Below are 27,433 nucleotides of genomic sequence, written 5' to 3'. Positions count from 1 at the left end.
CACAGCCCCTGCCTGTTCCTGGAGATCCCTGGAGGACTCCACCTGGTCTGGGAAGCCAGCACAGGCTTCTGAGAAGGCCACGGGACACCCACCCTGCAGAGATCCCTGGAGGATTCCACATGGGCCATGGGACACCCATCCCTGCTGAGACCCCTGGAGGGTTTCCCATGAGCACAGGACACCCACCTCTGCTGAGGTCCCTGCTTCTTCCCTCTTTTCTTGTTTTTGCCTTGAGAATTGAGGGAATTTTCCTCTAGTATTTTGCTTGATATTTACTGCTCTTTAAATCACACTACAAAAGCTTTGCAAAGATATCCTGTTATGCCAATTTATATCAAGAAAAGACTTAACGTATCAGAAAATTACTATTTGTGTACAAGATCCTTGGAAAAAAATCCTTTGCAGTTTCATGATAAGGCAATCACTCACTAAAATTTAATCACTAGTCAGAAAACCCAAAAATGTTAAAATTCAATCTTGCCAGCTCCCTTCATCACTGATACTATAATTTGAATATACTTTCGGTGGAGGGAGCACCGGGTTTACAGTGAGAGAACGAAAGTTCTCTTTTCAATTTTGCCTCAATTCTCAACTTTGACATACTTAGAAGCCCCTTCTGTGAAAAGGTTGAGCTGTAAGTCATTTTTGTATTTTGTTGTTATGTTTTTATTTTTAAATTTTCTATTTTTAGTTAATGATGTTGTTGAATTCTGGATGGATTGTGCATGGAAAGACTCCTGCATCCCCACGGCACATGCAGTAGATAGGATTTACAAGGCCAGCTCCCCCCGTGGCGGTCATCCGGCCAAAAAGAAAACGGTGTGGTGGGAATAGTGCTGTCTAAAGTGCAGCCTCGACTTGGCTTGTCCCAAAATAATGGTCAACACTCTTCATAACTCAGAAACTAGTACATTATTTCACTCACAAATTCCTTCCTTCGCTCCCTCAAATGACACCAGACATCTATCTTCTGGTTATACCAGTAATCAGCAATATCAATAATCAGACCACACCCTTTGAAGATACTATCCCTGAGTAACAGAATACAGACCGACAGAACAGACACGACTAAAGGAATAGAGGGATGATTAATCAGGTAATCCTGTCAGAGTCACAGGTGCACAGGTGGTTACTATTTCAGTACCAACAACAACATTACAAGTAGGTGCTAAATATGTCAGTATAAAACAAATGTATCCGTGACCACTCTGGGTTTTATCTTTAAGTGAATTAGGCCTGAAGACTGGCATTTTTTAAAATAAGCTCTGTGCAGTAGAACAGATTGTGCTGTTGCTGGAGATTCATCATCTGAGATGGGAACGAGAGGGTGTTGCAAGGCATCTGAGAAAGGAAAGAGATTTTAGAGAAGCAAGAGTGTTTGGGAACTTACCTCTCTTTCATGTAGCTAAAGTGTTGTGGTGGTTTGCACATAATTTAGGAGATAGAATAGCAATTCTGGTTATCGAATATGGGTTTACACGTATCTGTGCAAACAGAACATGAAACCGCTTCCACTTGCTTCATTAGAACATCATGTAGAATTTTCCTACAGATACTCCTGAGTAGTTTTTGATATCTGGAGATAAAAGGAAGCGGTTAGTTTTACACAAAAGTGGTTGTTTAGGAGTGTAGGGATTCTTACATCAAGGTACCAGCAGACAGAGTGTCCACGGAAGATGGCTGCTGCCAAGATGATGCTTCTGCTGTGTCTTCATGTGGTAGAAAGACCAAGACAGCTGGCTTCCCCTCCTTTGTATGGGACTGATCTCATTGATGGTGTGGAAGTCCTCGGGACCTGATCGCCTCCTCCAACACCCCATACTTACCACTATGCATTTGATATCAGGTTGCAATGACTGAATCTGGGAGCACCAACATCCAGAATGTAGCAAGCACAGCATTTAGTAGACTTGAAACAGTGAAAGATATATTCTGTATACTTAAAGTTTAAATCCCTAGTAGAGGATAAAATAAAATGTAATTCTAAGATGTGCTCAGGGATAAGCAAAATAGTGTAGGTGGTTTGATATTTGACAGAATAAACTATAAGGTAAGGGAGAAGACCATCCTGGAGAAGTGTTTGAGAGCATGCTATAAGGGACGGAAACCAAGCCATGGTTGTTCTCTGAGAACTGTGTGCTTGGGTGAGTTCAAGGAAGATTTAAAAGATCATTGTCATTGGAAACGATTCACTGAGTGACTGGAGATGTGTGATCAATATGATCATAACCAAACAGTCAATGCTGTCAATATTTAGGGCAATATAGAAGTTCTATTATGAGCTGGAAATAGCAAACAAGGAGAACCTATCAAAACCAGGGAGAGTGCAATGAGGCTGTGGGAGGCAAACTAACTTCCTTCAGAGTGCCCACAGGGGCAACCTTATCCTCACTGGAGACTGGAGTTTCACAAAGAGTAAGTTGAAAGCAACTTTTGGAGAAGAGCGCATGAAGGATTTATTTATGATGGTTCATAAATTACATAAGGCGCCTGGAGAGGTCTTAGGTGTCAGAGTGGATGGAAAGCAGGAAGGGTATGTGGAGATGTTTGGTGAATAAAGCCATGGCACTAAGGAGACGCCAGGAAGCTGGGGTGCATTGCAGGCCTTGACATCACAGGCCAAGGGTACAATGAGGTCAGTTCTTGCTGATATCAAAGTGGACAACAGTACCTAGGCTGTGAGCATTTGGGAAGGCTCCCACTCTGCCCCTGCTGAGAAAGTCATGGAGCATGGAAGACGGGTCACATCTTCACAGCAATGGTCTTCCCCACTGGACCCCCATGATGACAGCTGTGGCTGATTTTAAAACAGAAAGATATGTTTAAGGATGCAAGTGAATAAAGCCTTCTCACATTCAGATTGTTTTGTGTGTTTAACTATTTAATAATTGTTTGTGGAAATATGATTTTTTTCTTAAGATTTACTTTAAGATTTGCTGAGAGGGAAAGTCAGAGAGTGCGACCTTCCATCTTCCAGTTCACTCCCCAATTGGATCTAATGGCCAGCACTGGGCCAGGCAGAAGGCAGAAGCCCAGAGACCCCTCATGTCCTTCACATAAGTTACAGGGCTCCAAATACACTTAGCCCATCTGCCACTGGGGCTCCATCAGAAGTGACAGGGCATGGAACCTTAGCCACAACCTTAACTTTGTGAGTCACTGTGTGAAGCCCTAATCCTTCCAGACCCTGGGAATACAATTGATTGGAGATAGAGCCATTGATGAGTGATTAGGCTACAATGAGTCTCTGAATACGGCCTCTACCCCAGTTGAGCAGCTTGCTGTTTCAAGGAGATTAGGACAGTGGAATGCCAGAGAAAAGTGCGAACTTCTGGAAGACCTGTGAGAATGCAATGAGAGGAAACCATCTGCAAGGCCATGACAGAGGCCTCAGGAGAGGCCAGCCCTGCCAACACCTTGGCTTCAGACAGTGAAACTCCCAGAACTGTGAGAAAAGTGACTTCATTGTTTTAAGCCACAAATGTGCTACTTTGTTTTGACAGCACCTAAAGACTAGGAGAAATTTTCTCTCGAGTGAGTGTGTCAACAATTAGAGCTTGCCAGCTGCGTGAAGAACCAATCCACAGTGTAATCATATGCTGCTGCTTGAATTTTGCACTGCCTAGGACGACACAAGTTTAAAGACACCATGATTGTAACTTCTAGAATTCAGTTAAGATGCAATTCATTGGAGTTAGAGGATTGACAGTTTTCTTCACCCACCCCCCTTAATAAAAACAGAAGAGAATGAATAGTTGTTGACATATATTGGGTGAGCAAATATAATATTTGCTCTAGCAGGTATAATAACATAACTAGAGGAGAAGGGAGTTCTTTACAACCTTGCACAAAAGTAATGTTTCTAGTTTTCCGAATTACAAAAGTTGACATAAAGAGATGAGAATAGATATTTATGACTCATACAATGGTCAATTCATATGGCCTAAGAAGAATAATATCAGCTGCACAGATTGGTATATAATAATCAACTTACAACATGTGTGACAGAAGTAAATAGACTGTCATTGGTATTAGTCAATTCTAATATAAAAACAGGTAACTGCACAATTAATTTATTATCATGTAAGGATCATGTCCCAGTGACTAACTGACAAATCACGTGTGTTTTCACAGGGTTTGCCTTCAGAGACAAAAAATGCATTTAATCTTAGTGGAAATTAAAAATTGAAGAAAAACGTTGGAGCTTAGTGATTTTGAAGACGGAAAGAGAAATAGCAAAAAAAAAAAAAAATAGACTGTTTACTTGTTTACCATGTTTGAAACCCTTACAAATTTGTTCATAGCTTACATTTTCATTATCCATCTTCTTATTGTGCTTAAATTCATACAATTCAAGAAAATGCACCCTATAGACACATTAAAATACATCACGGTGTAGGCTAAGTAACTTCCAGATTGGATTATTTATGTTGATTCTCCTGGAGCTATGCCCATACAGACATAGGGCAGCTAAGCACAGTGCCTTGCCTGAGTATCCATGCAGTTCCGCTGATGGTGCTATAATGTAACAGTTTAGGCCACATCTCCAGCTTATCTGAGTTTAAATTTCAATTCCACTAGTATCAATCTTTGTGAGCATGGATCACTTAGCCAATCTATGACCCAGTTACCACAGCTGTCAAATTGAACAACAATATATTACTTTCATCCGTTAAGGTTCCAATTATCCAATTTCTGCACAGAAGTAGAAAAATTTTCATTTTCTCTGTGAGGATTAATTTGTATGAGTCAGATTGGCTATATTATTATGCAGTCATTTCATCATATAAAATACATTTGCAGCTATGTAAAAAAAAATCAATCAACGGACTTAATAAGGAAGATTAAGTAATTTTATGAGACTTAGTATAGCTAGAATGCATCGAAAACAAAATGAAACAAGAAAATCTGAACGTACAAAGATGATGCTTCAGTCTATGCTAGAGTTCACAATTCTGTAGTTCTCTTTATCACAGGAGCCAATTTATTTTAAATAAATATATCTATTGAATTATAAGTATACACATTTAGGCACACACACACACATACTTCATTCTACTTTTCTGGAAACACCTGATATATTATTGAAAAATAATGTTTTACTATCGAATTTGTTCATAATCATCACAACAAATTGGGAAAATGTTGTTAGCCTACAATAGGAAAAAGTTGATTTTATTATGATGAAGATTATGGCTATTACTGCCATAAATTTGCAAAAACGAAGACATATTTAACAACTGATACTGAAATGCAGTGGATCTAAACCAATCAAATCCAGTCAACAGTGTGATTGGATGATGGTTTCAGAACACGTTGGAAAGCATCTACAGATTCATGCATCTGTCACAGGTCACTGAGGAAGAAATCAGTAAAATTAATCCCAAGTAGACTCTGTGTTCCAGTCCCAGCTTCCAGAACCTTTCCATTGATATTATACAAAAGTTCTCCGGATATTGTTCATTTTAATAGAGGAGGCCAGTAAAGGAATCAAAAAACATGGACAAGCAAGACGAAGCCAGCTTAGTTAGAACACCTGTTCATAAGAGAGGTGAATAAATGGAATTATAGCCATCGCACAATTGAGAATGTCTTCATTCTAGAGTTCTAGTTTGTAAAGATCTGCTTGGTGTAAAGATTTCCTAAGACTTTTCCCCCTTTTGTTGAGCCTTTCTTTAGGTTTGTTTTATAACATAAAATCTTAAGAAGAATTACCAGAATCAATTCTATGAAATAAAATGTGATGATTTTAGGAACAAATCCATATGAGTGAACCTACACTTGCCCTTGGTTAGTGCTTTCTCTGCGCTGTTGTGTTTATTGCTTAAGCAACTGCTGGCCGTGGCTTTTCATCACAGCGCTGTGAGTCCTCTGCCTCTCGGTTACAATCCTGTCGGATTTCCCACTGTAATGACACATCCTCGGGGATTTATCGTTTCAAATCTTCCCGATAGGATGACACTCAGTAGACCAACTTGGCCTGGCAACCAGCTTCCTCATTTGAAATTGAGAGGAATATCCACGGTAGATTCCCAGTGACACGTGTGGACTTCATCTTCTCAACAGGAAAACACGTGTATGTTTCATAATCTAGTAACTGATTTACCGTTAGGACTTTTTAGAAAATTTGAATTCAAGAACACAGCACATTCTAATTTGCAGTAGTCTTTCTTGTACACAGGCTTGCCTTTATGATACTACAGTCAAGTGTTGGGTTTCTAAATAATTTAAGATAACCTTCCAGCCCTAGCCAATGGAGACATGTCCTGAGGCTATGGCAGTTAACGTTGCTCTCCGTTTGTGCTATTTTGGGGAGGTAATGCGCTAGTCCCTGCTTGTTCAGTGTCACAGACCCCTTGTTCACAGCACAGTATAAACCCGGTGACAGACAGCAGAGCACCAGCTGCCAGTGTGACCTCTCTCTTCCTAGTGAGTCCGCGCAGAGCAGGTGCTTGGTTTCACTCCGCCTTCCTACGCCTTCCCTCCTTAACATCTCGGCTTTAACTTTGTACAATTAGGAAATTGCATTAGAGCATACGAGTGAGACTGTCAAGTGTAAATGTAAAATGTTTATGTCACTTGAAGACAAACTAAATGACTCTCTCTCCAGATGCCTGAATTACATATTTTTGGCTTAATTGTAATAGGTACTGTGGGAGCCTGCAAACTGTGACATGTGACACATGTATATCTTGCTGTAAATTTGTAACAAACCTTCACTAAAACTACACAGTGCCAAAGTGATTTGAGCTCTTTCAATTTCAGTTCCTCTGTAACCTGAGCATTATAAAGAAAATTTCTCACTGCATTTTTTGGCAGTTTAAAAGAATTTGTCATCCAATAAACGCTCAATGAGTTGTATTTGTAATGATAATTATAATGACTTAAAAATAATGTTGATGAAAAACTAAATTTTGATCATTGCAATGCTGAGAGAAATAAAGCTGGAAATTGCTTCCCTGAACACATGCCACCCTGCTTTGGGGTCTTAAGGAGGCATTGACTGGGGCTCCCCAAGTAGGGCTGAAAGGGAATCTGTGTCTCGTGTAGCCACTGGACTCGTGGTTCTGCTACCAGCATGCTTTGCTTCCTCTCACTGGATAATCTACTCAGATATCTACACTCATCATCTACTAGTCAAAGACAGAAAGTGGTAAAAATGAGAAGTTTTTATTTTAATCAAAAATTTGGTCAAAAGGAAAATCTCTGGAATGTATTATTCAGGCTAGTAATTAGAGCAAAGTTTTTTTATAGAACAGTAAAAAAAATCACAGATACAGCATAAGACATTCTTAAATTTAAATGTTAGATCTAAAATTCTGCTTTCTATTCCTTATTTTCATCAATCACATTGCAAAGAACTAACCTAACAAACGTTAAACAATTGCAGAATATAAGAGCGTGGTGAACAGTGGAACAATGTGTGTTTAAATGCTAAACTTAAAATCCAATCTTAGTTGTATGCACTGGGATAAATGTTTGTACAAATTTTCCTCTTACTGTTGGAATTACTTATACTATAAATGTTCAAAAACATTTTGTGGGATAGCAGGAAAAGCTATTTTAGGATAGGTTCAGAATCCATTACTAACCATCTAAGATGGAAAAAAAAATGAAATAAAACCTTAGACTCTGATTGATGCCTTCCCATGGCTTGTAAACCTCAAGGTACTACAGCTTAAATATCTGTCTGCTTCCTGCTTTTAAAACCCTTGGTGCCTTGTGTCTGGTCTGTTCCCTCCCCTGCCTAGACGGAGGCAAGCAGGCGTCATCCTCGTGGCCCATAAGTAACCCTGGCTTTTCATCTCAAAGTAATCAATGGTGGACAGCAATCTCCTGAGAAGAGATTTTTCTCTGACAAAAACATACCAGCCTTTGAAAAAATAATGTCTGTCATCGTTCAGATACTTCTGAATAACTAAGTTACAATGAACTCAACAAATTTTAGCATTAAGCTTTATTCTAACAAAAATCAATGTTTATTTATCTTTCATGGCTGCCCCACATTAAGGGCATCAGAAATGTGTACAGCGCCAAGAGCACAAGCCAAAGGTGGCTGGAATAGTGTGTTACTTTCCAGTGAAAAGCTATATATGAGTTAAAAAAAAATAATTCTTAAGTTTTTACAGCAAATAGTCCTTCAACTTGCAATATCCTTTTACAAAAACAAGCAACAAACAAAAATATGAACTTGTTCTAATATTATTCTTTTGGAGTTTCCAACAGAAGCAATAATCCTTAAAAAACCCATAGAATTCCAATTATAGGGAAGAAATCATGTGAGAGTCTCTGTCTGCTGCCTCATAGGTGTGTCTCACAGCTTACCTGCCCATGACCTGAGGAACAGCTTCCAGCCCCTCATGCAGAATTTGATCTCTGCCATGACTGGAGGGTCTAGAGGAATAGCTGTGCCTTCTAGCCAATTACTGTGTCTTTGGTGAGGGGAGAGGGAGAACCGTCAGGAGCCGCCCTTCAGCCCCTCCTACCCCAGCCTTTATAAGCTTGTAACTTGTGCTCAGTCAATGGAAATTGCCCACTAGATTGCCCCCGGTGCTTCTTGTGGCCTAAAAATACCATGTGTTACACTTTGGTGACCTGGGAATCTGCTGGAAGGCTTCCTTGAGTAAATCTGTTCAACAGCTCTGCTCAACAACTCATACTGACTATAGCTAGTCATGATACACTGTGTGAATGAACCATGCTAAGAATTGTGTTAGGTATTAAAGCTCACAGAAATACTGATATGAACCAGCACATCTGTTTTTCAGTGGGATTTAGCTTTTTACAAACGTATATATCCAACATATCCTGTTGTAACATATCGCAATGTGATGAACACATGCAATTTTATTGCTCTGCTAAAAATGAAAGAACAAAGAGATTTTAATCACAATCTAAATTATTAAATCTATAAAGATGACAACATAAGCCTGAAAAAGTAGAAGTTCTTAAAATCAAGGATTTTTTATGTGTCCTTTTCCTAAATAGTTTTTCATATAAAAGAAAATGGCATTTAAAATAAGCAGTAATGTACAGACCAACCTTTGGATTCTATCACCTGGAGATTTTTCATTATTGGCTTTCATGCATATCCCCAATTAGATGTGCTGCTCCCATAGAACAGTTTATTAAGAGCAGGATAAACAAAAGGCTATTTTGCAAGCCAGATAAAATTGTTTAACATGTTTGGGAAATATCCAGAGATTTGATTGCTGTCTTCTACACAGCATCAGGAAGACTTCTGTGGATTATCAAACACTGCGCCATGCTTTCAAGTAAATTACTCCTTCATTCAAATGCAGTATCAATAATGTCAACTGCCATGTTGTTTCTGAGACTCTATTGATGTAATGTGATCAGTGCAGAACTGAAGGAAGCAGAAACCCCTGGAAGCGGTAGGGCCTCGAGCTGCCTTGGCTGCCAGCTGGTAGCACCAGTGGTTACATATTTATGGAAAGATGGCCAGGAAGGACAAACGAAGTATTAGCTTTATCTGAAATCAAACCAGCATAATATAGAAGTATTGCTAATCTAATTAACCATTTATGACTCTAAAAAATCATGCAAAACAACATGTAAGAAAAAGTTTTAGCATTATAAAATACATCTATTTCAAATTGGCGATTGTTATAATTTAAAACGTTAAATGATAATGCAAAGATGTGCAAGTTTTTATCATTATTTAATTATATTAGGTAAGTATAGCCCCTTTAATTGAGTAAACGTAGAAAAATGAAATATTTGTATCCTGGAGATGAGTAGAGCAAGTTATTTCCACATTCTGTGAGCATAGATGCCACAGATTCAAATAAAACAGTATTCAAATACGTTCAGAATCACAGGAAACAAGCCACATCGAGTTGACATCATTTACATGGGATCCTGCACCTACATGGGAGATTCGGAAGAAGCTCCTGGCTCTTGGCCGCGGCTCTGCCCAGCTCTGACTGCTGTGGTCACTTGAAGAGGGAACCGACAAATAGAAGATCTTTCACTCTGTCTTTCCTGCTCTCTGTAAATCTTCCTCTCAATAAACATAGACAAATCTATTAAAGCATAATTTAAGTGTTAAAGATATGTACATTTGCATAAACAGAATATGTTAATTTGTGGATATGTTAATTTGCAGATCATATGAATATCTGCAACCTGTTTACCGCTAAGAGAAAATGAGCACATAAAATGCTAGGGGTAAAACTTTATGACAATGACCAATATGCTCAATACATATACTTGGACATACACAGGCAGAATTAGAGCCAGACTCACTGTCTAACAGGAATTTAAAATAATAAACTCCCTGACCACAAACAAGCAGTAATAAAAACTAAACGCAAGAGGCTAACCATTAAAAACCCCAACACATGTGGACCTCGCTCCGTGTGCAGGAATAAGTTGCCACTGGGCATGGCTTAATCCTGTACCAAGTTGCTGTTCCCATACTAGCACCTGCTTTAATCAGCCTTTGTGCTAATGTCCCTGTAAGGTAGCAGAATATGTCCCACGTTCTTGGGACCCTGCCACTCACTTGGGAGACGCAGAAGTTCTCAACTCCTGTGTACTGTCTGACCTGTATCTCTTCCGTTGTCATTTGGTAGCTTAAAACAATTTAACCCCTGCTCTTTTCTCACTCTTTCTCTAGCTGCCTCTCTCTCATATTAATGTCTTATATTATAGTGATGTGAGAATTTGTTCTTTGGCTAATGATATGTAGATTGTAAAATAAAAAATGCAACGAGGCAGTAAATGAGCCACAGACCTCAACAGCTTGATTTCCCAGGGCATGGCAAGACCAAAAATACCGAGTTGAGGATCAGGCTGCTATTAATTAGATCCTAGTATGTATTATATTAAATTGTTGTGTCAGCCAGATGACTTCTAATTTTTTTCATACGTCCTTCAAAATAATTTCTTGATTCCACAAGGTGCATATTACGCAGGCAATGCAATATTAAGACAACAAGAAAATGATCTGATCTGCATTAAGATAGTCCTATCAATTCTATCATCATGTGGAGACTTCTTGAAATATCAAGTTCCAAAACACATCTTGAGATTGTATAGATATGAAAGATCCTCATATAGGCAGTCTACAGGAGATAATCTTTCTTTTTAAGATAATATTGGTTTTTAATGAACTCTACTAATACATTATTGAAAGTGCTATTTAGGCAAATTAAAACAGCCAGAGACAAATATAACAGGATATAATTGCATTATTACACATGAAACATTCTGCCCCTGGATAATTATGCCTCCTTAAATAATCTTTTTGAATTATAGCCTTCATGCACTTTCATTTTTTAGATGTAGCCTCTAGTAAAATATAATTTCCTTCCAGTATTTTATATAATGCTAATTTACATAATGATTTAGAATAGCTTTAAAACTAAGGAGAAATTTACCAGTAATAGAGTTCTGCCTCCGGTTTTCCCCACTTTTAAAAGTTTAAATTAAAACAACATATTTATCAATATTGATGCATGATTATTAATTAAATGTGCATACATATCTAGCATATCATGTTAGCATGTTTCCTTAAGGTTCTCTTGACTAGGAAGATAACTCCAAAACTTCTTGTATTTGCTAATTTTAAGCTATGTTGCAGAGTTCCTCCCAATGAGGGTTGTGTGGTGTTTTTCTCATGCTTAACCTAGGGTTTTTGAGACGACAGTGTTAGCATTCGATCCTGCTTTCATCTTAGGAAAGGCACACACACTCTCGATGTGCCTTAACACTGTCACCAGCAATTTTGATCTCAGATAGAATTTGCCCAACTTTTCTCTGTTCACCCTGCCACATTGCACTGTTTAGAAAAGAGCAAATATGCACAATCCATGTTTAAGAAATGCAGAGCTACTCTCTAGCCCACAGATACTGAAATATCACAATTTATTTGATATTAAAAAAACTATTTTTTTGCTTTCTCTCTATTTACTTACTTGTCTTTGGATATTTCCATGTACTCATGTACGTTTTATCATTTACTTCATAATGCTGCATCATTTTACTTAATTTGTAAATCAAATTTTTCTGTTTTTTCACCTGGTTCGTATGTGTCCATCCTGGTGAGGTTTAGTTTGTTTTTGGAGATAGTTCACTTTGTGATACACAAGAGCATCATCTTGCATATTTTTGCTCAAGTCGTAGGCATTTCTCCAAGGAGCCCTGGGAGTGGGGATCGCTTATACTCACAGGTGCACGCTCTTTTCCTTGGTGTTCATTAATTTGGCCCCTATTCAATGATTTATTTTATTTTGCTTGGTAATTTATTCCTGACCAATATAATAAATGTCCTCACAAGCAAAACAGTTATGGAAGTACAAATATATAAGTACGGCTACATTAGTACAAAATAAAATATAAATAAAAGCAAAGCATGACTTCCTTTGAAACCTGTGCACGTTTCACTTCTTTCCTTCTCTTACCACTGCAGCCAGAGCTCGCCTTGTATGGTCAAACAAGATAGCAGAGAATGGCATCTGCACCCCGATTCTGACCATACATGGCAACAGTCCCACTCTCTCCACTAACACATGTATTAATTGATCAATGGACACGTATGTAAAGGAAGTTCCCTTCTTGCTTAATTTCTTCAAAATTGTCCTTAATATCCAATGACAGTAAATAATTACTTTTATTTTAATATTAAAGTCTGAATAATCAGAATAAATTTCACTTGGCCGTGATGTATGATTTTATATGTAGGTTGTTGGATTCATCTTGCTATGTGGTCAAAGATTTTAGCACCAGCGTTTATGAGAGTTATATATTGTGCATGTAAACATTTATTAAAGTTATAATGCTATGATACCCACAACAATATGATGATTTCACTCTATATCAGTTTTGAAATAATCATCACAACCGCATCAGCTATCTGTAACCACCCATATTGTAAATTATGTTTACCAAGTAGAGTACCTTGTAACTAAAAGCTTATATCCTTCGACCAATATCTTTTGATTTCATTTTAAGCATCAGATCTTTTTACAACTGTCTACTCTCTGTTTTTAAAGTTTGACTTTTTTTGGAGTTTAGATAGAAATTAAATTATACAGACTATGGTGACCCATATAAATTTTAAGGTTTTTTTTTTTCAATTTTTCTAATTAAAAAAAGCATAATTTGACAATATTGTCCACAGATTGTGTATTTCTTTGGGTAGTCCAAAAACTTTACATTTGGTTTTTCAAATTGGTTTGATTTTTTCAAGCTAGAGCTACGACCACAGCCTGGAATAAGGCAGGACAGGTCTTGGACTCAAGAGCCTCACCCAGATTCCCCACGTGGGTGCCAGAACATCTGTGCTGCTTTTCCCAGCCAGCAGCAGGGAGCTGGGTCAGGAATGGAACACCCATTCTTTACAGGTTAGGCTGCAAGGCAAGCCCCTCTAACACACAAAAGATGGCTTTGCATTCCTGTTTCTTCGTTTTTGTTGTTCAGTGTCACCTAGTATTGAATGACCAGACACTCCATCTCCCTGGTTGGTTGCATTCCTAATTATTTTAATGTTACTGAAATAGGATTGGTTTCATAAATTGTTGATAGCTTGCTACTGACTTTTAAAACACAACTGATTTGTGTATGCTAAATTGTGCTCTGCAAATTCACTAAAATAATTTCTTAGTTTTACCTGTGTCTTAGAGGACTTCAGTTTCGTCTGTATTGATAAGGTCACACCATCAGGTAGCTTTTTGCTTTCTAATTTGGACAAGTTTCAAATAATGTTTTTGTTGTCTAATCACACAGATTGTAACACCCAGAATTATATTTAAGAAAGAAATGCCTTGGACTGCAGAGATAAATAGCTTTGCCTTCTTCATCATCTTTGGAAAAAAGTTTTACTTTTTACAATCAACTCTGATGTTAACTTGTACATATGAGTTTATTTTCTTGAGGTTCCTAATATCAAGGTTGATGAACTTTATTTTAAGCTAACAAAATTGTTTCTTATTGGAGTCATTTATTCCTATACTGCTCAAGGTCTCTTCAAAAATACTGTTAAAGTACCCAAACATTGGCTTAGCAAAGCAAGTTACTTTGTACAAAATAATGTCCTTGAACTCCGCACGCTTCCCCCATGCACAGCCACCGGGCTGCCAAGCTTCAGCAGCTGCCCCGTGGCGTGCACCAAGAGGCTTTTCTTTTTACTCTGGGTTGGTCTGAAGCCCCAGCTTGCCGACGCGTGCAAAACTCAAGTTCTCCCTCAGGAGAATCAAGATGCTCATTTCATACGACGGCTTACTAGCATTTTAGGATATCGTACTCGCCATCAGCCCTTCCAGGTGACTGCTAAGGATGGCGCCTTGCACAGTGATTCTGGTTTCTTGAGTTAGAACAGTTTTTCTAGGTCCTGAGGATTTGGTTTGTATACAAGTCTTTCATTAACTGAAACCATATTTGTAAATGAACTATTGATAAAGTTGAGTTCCATCGTTCTTTCTCCAGGGCCAACCACGCAACGCTTTTGCACTCACATTTTGCTTCTTGCTGCGCCGATAAGAGGCTGCGCAACGGGAGGCAGGCCAGCCGGGTACTGAGCAGTCTGTGGATTTGCAGCTTTCCCGAGGGGTCCACGTGTCTGTCCCGCACGTCCACGCCAACCACACTCGGGTTCACTGGATTGGGACGTTTCTGCCTTGCAGCTGTTGCAGTGGCTTCCCACGCGTGGTCAAAGATGTGTCCAGAAGTCCAGCTCTTTATTATGCCTGCCGCCTGAGCGTGATGTCCGGGTGCCGCTGGGGGACGAGGAGGCCAAGCCGCAAGGAACTTCTAAGCCTGAACTGTTGAATATTTTTTGTAATGAAAGCATGTTAATTTTTTTTTAAAGGCCTATTTGCTTATTTGTGAATGGCAGTGACAGAGTGGGAGCGTCCCTGTGCTGTTCCACTCACCAAGTAGCCACAGCAACAGGGCCAGGCCAGGCCCCCATTCAGGTCTCCTAGTTGGTTGTCAGGGACCCAAGTGCCTGGTTTTCTTCCTGTGCTTTTCCAGTCGCATTAGCAAGAGGCTGCAACAAAAGAGAAGTACAGACAACTTGAATTGACACTGATACGGGCTGCCATGTTGCGTGTGTTGCTTTAACCCACTGGGCCACAGTGAGAGGCCCACAATGTAGTTGTTTTTTTTTTTTTTTCAAACTAATTTATATATCCCGTGAGACAAGACAAAGGGTATCTTTATCCTTTGTCATGACAAGGTTGAATAGGAGCTGAACTTTTCTTGTATCTCAGTGATAAAATCCAACTGATCATGATATTTCATACCTTTAATATGACACTGCAATCAGTTTGCCGATACGTTGTAGACAAAATTCTCAATAAAAAAATAGGAAACTAAATTCAGCAGTAAACCTTCCTGGTGCTAATTGTTTTCTTCTTACGTGTTCAGATGTATGTCTTGGCTCTATGTTGGTCTGTATTCATACATGTTCTTGTAAGCTTAAAAAATCATGCATTTACTATTGAGAAGTGAACTTTCATTGAAACACCGACTGCGTGAATCAGGCTGATGGTGGTACTCATTCATGTTAGTGATTTTTCCATCAAGTTTTCAAGTTCAGCTTGAAAGGTGCTTTTGTTTATGTTTGTTCAGTTACATGTGTTTGCACTCCTGTGCTCTGATTCTTTTCAGTTGTAAAAATACCTAAGAAATGATGTCTTCTTGGAAAATTGGTCCCCGGATAATTATGTAAAATAGGCCTTCTTACCCAGTGCAATGTCTCGTTCTGAAGTTCCCCTCCTAGAGGAATACAGTAGTACATCCGGTTCTTTTAGAAGCAATTTGCTCCGTTATGCAGTGATCTGACTCACAATATTTAAAATAATTTCTGCAAAACATGCAGCTGAGTCTGTGACTTTTTACCTACACTTATAATCTAACTGAGATTTTCTAAAGTTCATAGAGTGCTCATTGGGCCCGGCGCGGTGGCGCAAGTGGTTAAGGTCCTCGCCTTGCACGCGCCAGGATCCCATATGGGCGCCGGTTCTAATCCTGGCAGCCCCGCTTCCCTTCCAGCTCCCTGCCTGTGGCCTGGGAAAGCAGTCGAGGACGGCCCAAAGCTTTGGGACCCTGCACCCGCGTGGGAGACACGGAAGAGGCTCCTGGCTTCGGATCGGCATAGTATCGGCCCGTTGCGCTCACTTGGGGAGTGAATCATCGGACGGAAGATCTTCCTCTCTGTCTCTCCTCTCTGTATATCCGCCTTTCCAATGAAAAAATAATAAAAATAAATCTTTAAAAAAATAAAGTGCTCATTAACATACACATGTGAATAAGTGTCACATTTATATCCTTTAGACTCCGTGCTCCTGCATCTCCTCCTCACCCTCAAGACACATCCGTCATGCAATCTCTGTTTTCTACCCAGCATTTTTATTTATTTACCTTTCGGCATCTATTAACTTACCAGTTAGGTTCATTTTTATCATAATTTGCTGTTTCTGTGGAATTAAAAATACGATGTTACCTGATCTAATTCTGTCTTCAAATACGTGAAATCATTCTTGTAGAGTCCACGGACTTTACAATATCTAATTCTATTTCATCTCCCATCCTACCTGAGTGCAGATGTCCATCTAAATTGTCCATGCACTGGAATCACCCAGTACACTATTACTAGTATTATTACTATAAAAACAGCTATAGAAAGAAAATCACTTCTCTTTCATTTAATCTTTCTCTTGTACTCCTCTTTTCCTTATGAAAATTGAAGTTTCTGTCTTGCAATAATTTGACAAATTTGCTTTAAAATTTTACATGTTGAATTCCTCAACTCTTCTTTACCTAAGAATGCATGTCTCTTTTACCTGGAATAAGAATCTCTCTGGCACGCAATTATAGATGGACAGCTTTTGTGTGTTTTTAAACTTGGAACACTTCAGTGTTTCACACCACACTTTTCTCACGTCCGCAGGTCCTAACGAGAGCTTAGCCGGAGACGGCTTGCGTTGCTCAGCAGCCAAGCCATGCTTCAAAAGTCTCCGATGGAGTGGCACAGAGTTAGGGAAGCCAAAAGTAACCCATCACTTAAAGACTGACCAGTGGAGCTGCCAAAAACAATTAGGCCTTCCACAGATACCTGTTAAAAGCCTGTCTTTTGCCTGTCAGCTGTTTATGCAGAGATGAATGATCCCTAGCCGAGTTATGGACTCCGATCGTCTCTGGTCGTTGAAGGGAGTGTTTTAGAATTCACAGAGGATCCAGCCAAGTGCTTGTTGGCCGGCCGCTTCGATGACTCTGTCCTAAGTAAGATAAAGCCCTACAACTTTCCGAGATCAGAAGCTGCCGCTGTTTCATGGTACAGACCCCAACAGCCCAGAGTGGCACAATGCTCAGCCACTTTTGTTGCAACCCAAGCAGGTTACCTACTCTGTCAGTGGGGATAGTAACCATACCTGCCTCAGGAGATAGTTGGCACATTTTGTGAAACTGCCAGGTAGTAAACGACCACAGCATTGTGTTGCGATAAATGTATATAAATTAGTTATTATTATTTAACATTTCTTCATGACTCATCCCCAGTTCAATTTCTTTTGTCTCTCTCACTTTCATAGGGTTGAGCTGGAAGAAAAAAAAAAAAGCTTTTCAAGGAATAAGGATTGCAATCATACTAGATAGTTCAGTGTGTCAAAAATCAGAACAGGTAAAAGCTAATGCTTGATAATTCTGTGATCAAACATAATTTCATTTTTAGTTTAAACTTCTTCATGATAACCTGTTTGTGTAAAGGAGTATCAATATATACAAAATACCATGAAGAATTACACATTAAGTTATGTATACTAGTCTGTCACTCTATTCAGAAGTTAAGACACATTGCAAACACTGATGTGTCTGCTACACGGAAAGATTGAACCGAAGAAGCAAGTAGCACAGGGTGTGACTGAAGCCACAGGAAGGATCATCAATACTCTTTCAGCTCCGGAGGTTTTTTCTGGGGTCTAGTCTCCTGGTTTCACATGATTGCTTCCGTACCATTAGCAGTGAGTCTATTCGAATAAAAATAAAAAGTAGCACTTAAAAATGCTCTTTGGCACTTCAAAAAGCCATATATTAGAGAGCTAATTGGTATAGCTTTTACAACTTTCACATTGATTTTTTTCCCCATTGATTCTCCCCCCTCCTTTGAGCTGTCTTTTTTCATGTTACTGCTATGAATTCCAGTTCTCAGTTCTTGGGGAGTAGATAACATGCAAGAGAAGACAGTGGAAGTGACAACCATCCCGAGAACTTTATCACTCTGCTCTGTCATAGTTTAATCTCAGAGCAGTAGAACTAGCGTCCTGTTCCTAGATGTCTGGATCATGTGGGAAGTCATGTTTCCTCTGTAGAGTTGGGTATCTTTGAGAAAATGAGAGAATTTTACTACTCAGAGCATGGAATTTCTGTACGGGAAAAAAATCCTTTTTTTCTTTTTAAACTATGACATTTGCTCTTAAAGTTAATTTCTTCCTACACAAAGTGTTAGGAGATAAATTGAAGAATACGTTAAAATATTCAGAATGATATTATCATTATCAGCAGCAGAAAACAAAACATTGAATTTATCATTACATCATGACTTCTCGTTGCAATTACAGTTAGTTAGGAAAGAAAGGAATTTCACTTTGAGAACATATTGGAAAAGTTACCTCAAACAATTCAAAGAATGCATGTATTGGAAATGCTTCAGACACAATTGCCTCGCATGACTTCAATCTGGAGTGTTCTTGCCAATGGTGAGCTCAAGCCTTGTCTATTCCAGCTCCAGATTTCCCTCAGCTTCCCCATCACTCTTGTCTAGATAACAACGTTGAACAAGGTGAAACACTTAGATTTTATATAAACTCACACTTTAGTTATTTTAAAAGGGAAAATAAGCATATCTTGGCTACAGGTTGACCATGGGAAGAAAGTAAGAATAATTTGCTTAAGTATGTCACCTGTCTTGGGCTGGAAGCACAATTTGACTCACATGCCATAAAGAAGAACTAAAGGTCTCTGTACAATGGTTAGATTGGCTAATCACCCCTTGTGTGCACCAGAATTCCATATGGAAGCTGGCTCATGTCTTGGCTATTCCACTTCCAATCTAGCTTCAGAAGAGCTCAACTCTGGCCGTTGAGGCCGTTAGAGGAATGAATTAATGGATGGAAGATCTTCATCTCTGTCACTCCTTTTTTTCTGTAAATCTGCCGTTCCAGTAAAGACAAATAAATCTTTAGAAGATATGAACTGACATATTTGAGGAAAATTCTGTGGTGAGGCAAGTATGTTGAGTGAAACTTTTGGACATAATGATATTGATGTACCTCAGAGATCCTTAAGAAACATGTCAAGTAGATAGTGGAATGTTCTAGGGTACTTTGTAAGGATCACAGGAAAAAAGTTTAAATACTGAATTTCCTAGAAATGTTGCAAAAAAAAAATAAACTGATATTTTCATTCTAATTATCAATGAGACTTTAAGTTTTATTTATTTTTATTGCAAAGCCAGATATACAGAGAGGAGGAAAGGCAGGAGATCTTCCATCCAATGTTTCATTCCCTAAATAATCACAATGGCTGGAGCTGCACCGATCTGAAACCTGGAGCCAGGAATCCCATCTCCAGGTCTCCCATGCACATGCTTAGGGCCAAAATGCTTTCCCAGGCCACATGCAGGAAATTTTACATTGTCAACATTTTTATATAATACATATATATTATATATAATATTTTTAAACCATCTCACCATCTTTTGTCTGTCAGTTGTAAACTGGCCTATTTGCTATAGGGCTCTGTGGACTCCCTGATTGCAATAATACGTGCTATTCACCTCCAGTACCGAAACCTCTAAGTCCTATACATCCTGCCTAGTTTTCTTTGCCAACGGCTTCAATTGTTGTAAGATTATGGGGAAAAACTTTAACAGTTACAGAAAATAATGTACAATTTAGATGCTGAAAACTAAAATTGTGAGTATGGAAGAGCGGCATCTCTACAAAAGCATAAAATAAACACTCCTCTCCCACAGGGGACGGAAAGATGCGGTTCAGTAAGAGGATCAGTGGTTAAACCACCACTCATCACCACAAGTTAAACAGTGAGCTTTTTGCATACGCTCCGAAATACCTTTCTCCCCAACAAACCGTGCTTTGCTCTTTTGATTTGTACTTTAATTATAAAAGTATCCTCAGAAAGTCCAATGATTTTCAGCTGTCTGTGTTACATGAGAATGAGATCCCTAAAATAGTATGTAATTCATGCTTCTTGGGCATCTATTGGTAAAACATGTTGAGGCGTTCCACCAACTACCTCCTCTATTTACTTTGCCTCTTGTGATGTGCTTTGCTAAGTTGAATGTCTTCTGCCCCGCTAGGGTGTGAATTCTGTACTGTCTTCAAGACATGACACAGTACCTGGTTTAGAAAAGGCAAAAACAAACAGAATAGTGGTACTCACACAGGTATCGTTTGATAGAATCATATTCATTGATAAGAAGCTTCTCATTACTACAAATACTTTAACAATGAAATATTCCTATTTTAATATCTTAGTAGTTTTCTGGTATTTTGAAATCGTAGCACAGAGGAGTTACTTTTGATTAGGTATATAAAATTTAGTTCATAGGAAATCACTGGTTTGCTACAAGCACTACCCTTACCCCACATAGCTCTGAGAGGAAGCCTAGGATGACAAAAAATTTATTGAAGATCAGTTTTGCTTTTTTGCTACATTTTGCAATTTATCTTTAATGGGAAAACAAGCTGGAATGCATCTGAAAAAGAGTCTTCAGTATATAGGGAATGGATCACTTCCCTGTTGTAGGGAGAACAAAGGAATAGGATTGCATTGTGCTATGACATCACTTTTGAATATAAAAACTTTCACAAAAACATTTATTCCTTTTTATTGGAAAAGCAAATCCGATTTAAGGAGAGAAGGACGGAGAGAAAGATATTCTATTCATTGGTTCACTCCCCAAGTGGCCCATACAGAACTAAGTTGATCCAATTGCAGAAGCCAGAAGTTTCTTCTGGGTCTTCCATTTTGGGTCTAGTCCCAAGGCTCTTTAAAATTTACTTAAAAAAATTGGAAAGGCAAATCTGATTTACATAGAGAAGGGGTTAAGCAAACTTTAATATTTTCATATGCCTTTAAAATTATTTCATAAATTAATAAAAGATAGTATTCCATATTTTTAAGAAAAACTGGCCAAATAAAGATTAAAAATGGAAATATTTTTATTTCTTCTTGATTATTGATGACTCCTTGCACTTCAGTTAAAAATAACTTCAGTGAAATTTTGATTTCATGAAACTTACACCAATCAGGACATCTGGAAACTGCGTTATTCTCTGGGTGCCTGTGTTCTGACCTGATTTTTTGAGTATTGGGAAAATAATTACCTTTTTGTTCCCACCAGAAAATAAGCTTGGAGCTGTATAAAACATTCTGTCTTTCTGGACCTGGAGATAATTCTATATCCGTGTCTCCCCGTTCCTGTCCAGGAGATTCCAGGAAGCTTCAACAAGCACATTGTTTGGCAACAATTCTGTACAAATGATTTATTTCTTCAGAGAAGTTTCAGTTCATAGAACAGAAAGCCTGAGAAGAATCAGATCCTTTTCAGTGGAAAAACAGAACACAAGAAATGTTTTGAAGGGCAGGGAGTCTTTGCTTATGCTCTATGGAGTAGCAATTGCTTTTCATTAAAAAAAATAGATCTTTCTCAGCAAGCTCTGTTCTTCCTTCTGCTAAATAAAACAGCTTGAATTTCTGATGAGCATGCCTTAGCATCCATTTCTCTTCTGTTGACACTGAGATTCATGGGAATACTTGCCATTAACACAAATGGAAGCTAAACACACCAATTGCCTCATGTGAAGATTAAAATGCTCCTCTTCATTTGAACCCAATACATTATTGGTAATTACATTATGTGTCAATAATAATTACTCTTATTCTGCTTAACACTGCTGCTTAGAAACAAGTGCTTTATTACACCATAACGGCCATAAAAACCAGCATGAAAAACATGAGGATATTTTACTTTGGAGTGTAACCTAATGACAGGAAAATTTATTAAGATCTGTTTTTGTCAATAATACTTGTATATATTGCCAGCAGATATAACAGAACAACATCTTTCCCACACCCATCTAAATGGACATGTTTAGGGGGATTACACTTTTCTCCAGGTATGAATCTCTTCCATTAGGCGCCAAATTGATCTTTAAAAGATAAAATGGGTCATTTAAAATAGAGCACACTCACAGGCAAATATTCAAAATAAGCCGAGTCTAATTGAATCTGTGATTTTTATCTTAAAAAAATGGAACTCATAACTTTGTCTGATGATAAACGAAGGCCTCCGTCGAGGAGAGGCTTCTGCCTCCATTAGGGTGCTGACCACAGCTCTGTCCTGAAGATACTAAGCTTTGGGAGTAAGCACTAACTTCCATGGGTTGTTCCTTTTAATATGATTACTTCATGCTGCTTCATAATGCTTAAGTAGCTGCTTAATTTCCTGATGTTTGCCTTTTTTTGTTTGAAACAATTTCTAATTTATTTATAAATTATGGTTTTCTTGCAAGAACACTTAAAAATATGTCTAGGATACCCTTCCACTGAATTCTACACTGAATGTTAGCACTTCTGTTTTTCATCTCATTCCCAAACCCTCATGGCGTGCTATGTGTTTGTATAGTGTATGTAAATATATGTATGTGCATATTAATATTTGCATACAAATGACTTATTTTTCCCAAACACTTAAAAATGAATTTTTATCTCCTACCCCTGAATAATCTAATGTTTAACTATGTCTTTAATGTATCTGTAAACTACTGAAATTAGCATGATTTTCTTATAGAAGGCCTTTCTGTACAATTTGACAATAGACTTTTTAATTCACCTAAGAGGCAGTAGCCCATGTTTCATATAATGCCCCCAAGATATCCTATCGGAAGCTAACCTCTAGACCCAATTATTCAGTAAGCTAGACAAATCCCTGAACTTTTCTTTACCCCTATTGAGAGCTTTGGAAACTGAACTAGGTTCACCACTCTTTACGACACCTCACGTTTGCTTGATGCGCACCCATGATTACATTAAGGTCGCACACACTTTGTGAGTATACATGGCAAAAGACATCTCATCCTTAAAAGCATAAAGGAGCATGCACCACTTTCTCCCATTACTAATGCCATCGCATTCCTTGGACAAGATGACAGACTAGAGTGCTTTACATTTGAGACGGTAAAGTTACATTTAGGGAGAATACTGTGAAATTTGTTAAGTATCACGTGCATTATCAAATTTTGTTAATAATTTTAGCAATATTGGCCATTCTTACCTGAAGCAACTATTTCTAGTAAGAGTTGTAAAAATGATGAATGTTTAAACACATAATGTCTTCCATATCTGTTTATTGTTTTGTGTGTGTATTCACTCTGTATTCACTGTGTATACACTTGTGTAATTTTGTTTTGATAGGTGAATTATAATGCATTATGATCAGTATTTGTTCATGTTAATTTTTTCCCACATTTTTGATTAGTAAGATTTTTTTTCCCCCACAGGATCTGTGCTTATGAAATTCTCTCATCTCAGTTTATTTGAGTACAATGAAACACCTTAAACTGGATAACCCACAAGCTATTTAAACTTGCTCCATGACAATGTAGAAATCGCTAAAGCAAAGATCAAGTTGCTGGTACATTCAAAGAGAATGTAATAATAGAAATAGCAGAAACGACATGGGAAGCATTCATTGCTATCAGTGTTTTACCGTTCTGAATCATTTGAGCATATAATATTTGGGAAAAGTTAATACTTATAGACAAAGATCCTAGTTTCTCCAAACCAGATGAATTTCCTTGCCTCTTACCATTTCATATTATCTCCTCCCACAACGAGGTGACCAATGCTACAATTACAAAATCATGGTTTCAAATTGTTGAAGTCTAAATTTGTTTTCTATTTGATAGCACAATGCACTCTCATTTCCACTATATTTCACTCTAATATTAGTACCACACACACATTTATAATGTTCACAGCTACACACACGTAAAGTGACTCCAAAGGTTGTCTTAATTTATTTTATTTCATTCCTGAAAGGATTTACTCAAAGATTGCTTTCAAATGGCACTTAAAATTAGACACTATTCCTACCATTAGTGTGATGTGTTCATTTAAAATAAATCTGGGAGCATATTTTATGTGTGTTAAAATATATAACTCTTGGACTTCTTTTTATATCAAACCTGGAAGTTCTTAATATCTTAAATGCATTAACATTAATTGCTACTACTGTATCTCTTTCTTTCATTTTCATAGGATGCTCTTGAAATTATACGTACTTTTTAAAATCTAAACTTATTTATCAACATTTTACTTATTTCATAATTAAGTCACAAGTAGAAAAGCGTGTCCTAACTCATTATTCCATGCTGAAGAAGAACTTACATATGTATTATCCTAGTTTCATGTTTTTGTTAAAAAAGGGCTCGTGGTGGGGGAAAGATGGAGAATGGGATGGAAACTTGGCCAACAGTTAATTTGCAGACTCACAGTTTGAAATTCTTTCAAAATCTGTGTTTGCCTCTGTCCTTGGGAACCAGTTGACTCCAGAGCTTCCAAGAAATTTTTGTGGGCACTAGCTAATCACATTGCTGGATCTATTTCTATTTGTTTTGAGTCACTGCCTCTGCTTTCTTATTCCTCAGCAGGCATCTGACCATACTTTGTTCTTGTTACATGCTGAAATCTGTGGGCTGCTGTCTTCTGTACTACTCTGCAGTTCAGCTTGTTCTTACAAGGACTTACCATCAACTTTGAACATTTTGTATGAGAAAATCAAGAACACTTTTTGATACTACATATATACTCATATACAGAATTAGGTTATAACAGGGCCCCATAAGATGTACTGAAATTATGAAGATTTGCAATTTGGAAAGATTACAACAATTTTTTTAAGCAAAAAGAAAATTGTCTGTTTTATTATTTTAAATTATAGGACTTTTCTCTTTCCTTCCCTAGCCATCTTCCTTTATTTCTTTTAACTTAAATCTGTTTTTAAAATTTTTTAAGATTAAATTTCTGGTAGGGTCATAATAGATGTAAGTTTATGGCTCAGAGTTGCTATGTGGAAATCAAAGATGACATGCATTTGAATCTGATTCTATTCTTTCTTTTTCCCCAAAGATTTATTTATTTTTATTGGAAAGTCAAATATACAGAAAGGAGGAGAGACAGAGAAGGTCTTCCCTTTGTTGACTCACTGCCCAAGTGGCCATGATGGCCGGAGCTAAGCCAATCTGAAACAAAGAGCCAGGAGCTTCTTCTGGGTCTCCAGTGCAGCTGCAGGTTCCCAAGGGTTTGGGCAGTCCTCAACTGCTTTCTAGGGCCACAAACAGGGAGCTGGAAGGGAAGCTGGGCTGCCAGGATATGAACCAGTGTGCATACGGAATCCCTGCATATGCAAAGTGAGTACTTTAACTACTAGGATACCGCACTGGGCTTTGATTCTTAAGGTACCAGCCAAAGAACAGAAGAAACTGCAAATCAAACAATTATTATCAATTATTACTAGAAAATCGCTGTGTCAATTTGGCATGAAAGTACTTTTCATTAGATAAGTATCAATCATGTAAACATAACGTAATTTTAAATCTTAGTTTTGCCAGTGAGTTGACTCAGTTTATACATTTTACCAAATGCTAGCTGTGCATTCTTGTTTTAGCTTAATGTGCAACATGGACCATTTGTATGTAAAGCAAATGAAGTTCTTGGCTTCAGATAGTAGAAAATTGAGCTTATCAGAGAAGAATGAGAGCCAATATGTTTATTCTTAATTAAAATTTTATCAAGATAAAGACTGGATATAATCATAAAATACTAAGATTCCTGGAATACGGAGATTCAACCTCTGAAATTAATTTACTGAAATTAAATTACTGTAATTTCTAAATGCATAGCAGTAAAATTAACAAAATTTAGAAATCAGTTTTACAGCTCAAAAATCAGAAGGAAAAATATTTCCTAAACATGCTTATACTGGATGTCATGATTCTTATAAATAGAGCTTAGAATAATGCAATTGATTATTACCCAAGTTGATTATCTAATACAATATTGCTAAATAAAATTACTGACTGTTTCTGCCAGGCTACAATTAGAGGTAATCATGTTTATTAGTATTTAGAAATGAAAACTGTAATTTACCAGTAGCTCTTCCGAGAATTACTTTGTACAGTAGCTTTTTTGTTTTTCAGACTCCGAAGCATGGAAGTTGTCAGAGCTAGAGGCAGAGAACTCTACCGAGTTCCCCCATGGTGGAACACCTGAGTACCTGAGCCAGTACCTCTGCCTCCCAGGATGTGCATGAATAGTAAGCTGTAATTGAAAGCAATGAATGAACTTGACCTCAGGCACTCCAGTCTAGGATACACATGTCTTCAACACTGAACTAAATGCCTGCTCTAAGCCAATGTATTTCTAAGTTCACTGATTTAAATTACCATCCAGTTTCTTACTAGACCTGGATCCCAGAGAGTCTTATTCAGTGTATCCCCATAGGTTACACACCTGATTAGTGCCCACATATTACAGGTCTAAGGACTGCACTATGTAGAAACAATAGTCTAAAGCAATTATTTCAATGGGTATTTATACCGTATAATAGATATGAAAATAGGGTACCAAGTCCTTAAGTTGCAATCAATAAAATATCCACAAACTAAAGAACATTTGTATACAGATTTGAAAAATCTAGATGATCTGATTAAATGAAGCAACAAGAGAAATTGATGAACTTGAATGTGGAGTCTATTGCAAGTGTCTTACACACCCTTTCACTAACTACCATGATGACACACGGTTAATATAGTTTAATATAGTTTAAAGTGCAACATATTTTGACCAAAGATTGCAAGATAAACAGCAATCAATTAGCAATATACACAATAAAATGTATCTTTCCAGCATCAGTATTTTGTGTCTCCATAAAAATGTTACATTGAATTCTCCCCACTGTTTTACTTGTCTCTTCCACTCAAATACCAGGAGTTTTCTGAGAAAAAGAAACCATATGGCCACATCTTTGTGCTCTCCTATCTCACGTCCAGTTCTCATAACACATTAAGAAAGATTTATTTTGAATAAAAATTGAATGGTTGACTGGATAAAGGAAGCAATCTAAAATTCAGTCTCAATATAACATGAAATATGTACCATAATTTGTGTGGGGGACAAAGAACCCATTGCCATCATTCATAAGAGGTTCTCTTTTCTCTATCCTTAATAATTGCTAAGAAATAATGAAGAAATAAATAGTTTGATAACTCAAATGTACTTTGGTATTCCAACTTTCTCTGTACTGGGAAAGTCATTTAAGATATGAAAACATCGGGTAGAATTAGTAAAAAGGAATATAAACAGCTTGAGTAGGAAATCAAGA

The sequence above is a fragment of the Ochotona curzoniae genome, unplaced genomic scaffold, assembly GCF_017591425.1.
Source record: "Ochotona curzoniae isolate NIBS_2020 unplaced genomic scaffold, NIBS_Ocur_1.0 contig_43, whole genome shotgun sequence".
In the NCBI taxonomy this organism is placed as follows: Eukaryota; Metazoa; Chordata; class Mammalia; order Lagomorpha; family Ochotonidae; genus Ochotona; species Ochotona curzoniae.
This window is presented reverse-complemented; position numbering follows the sequence as displayed.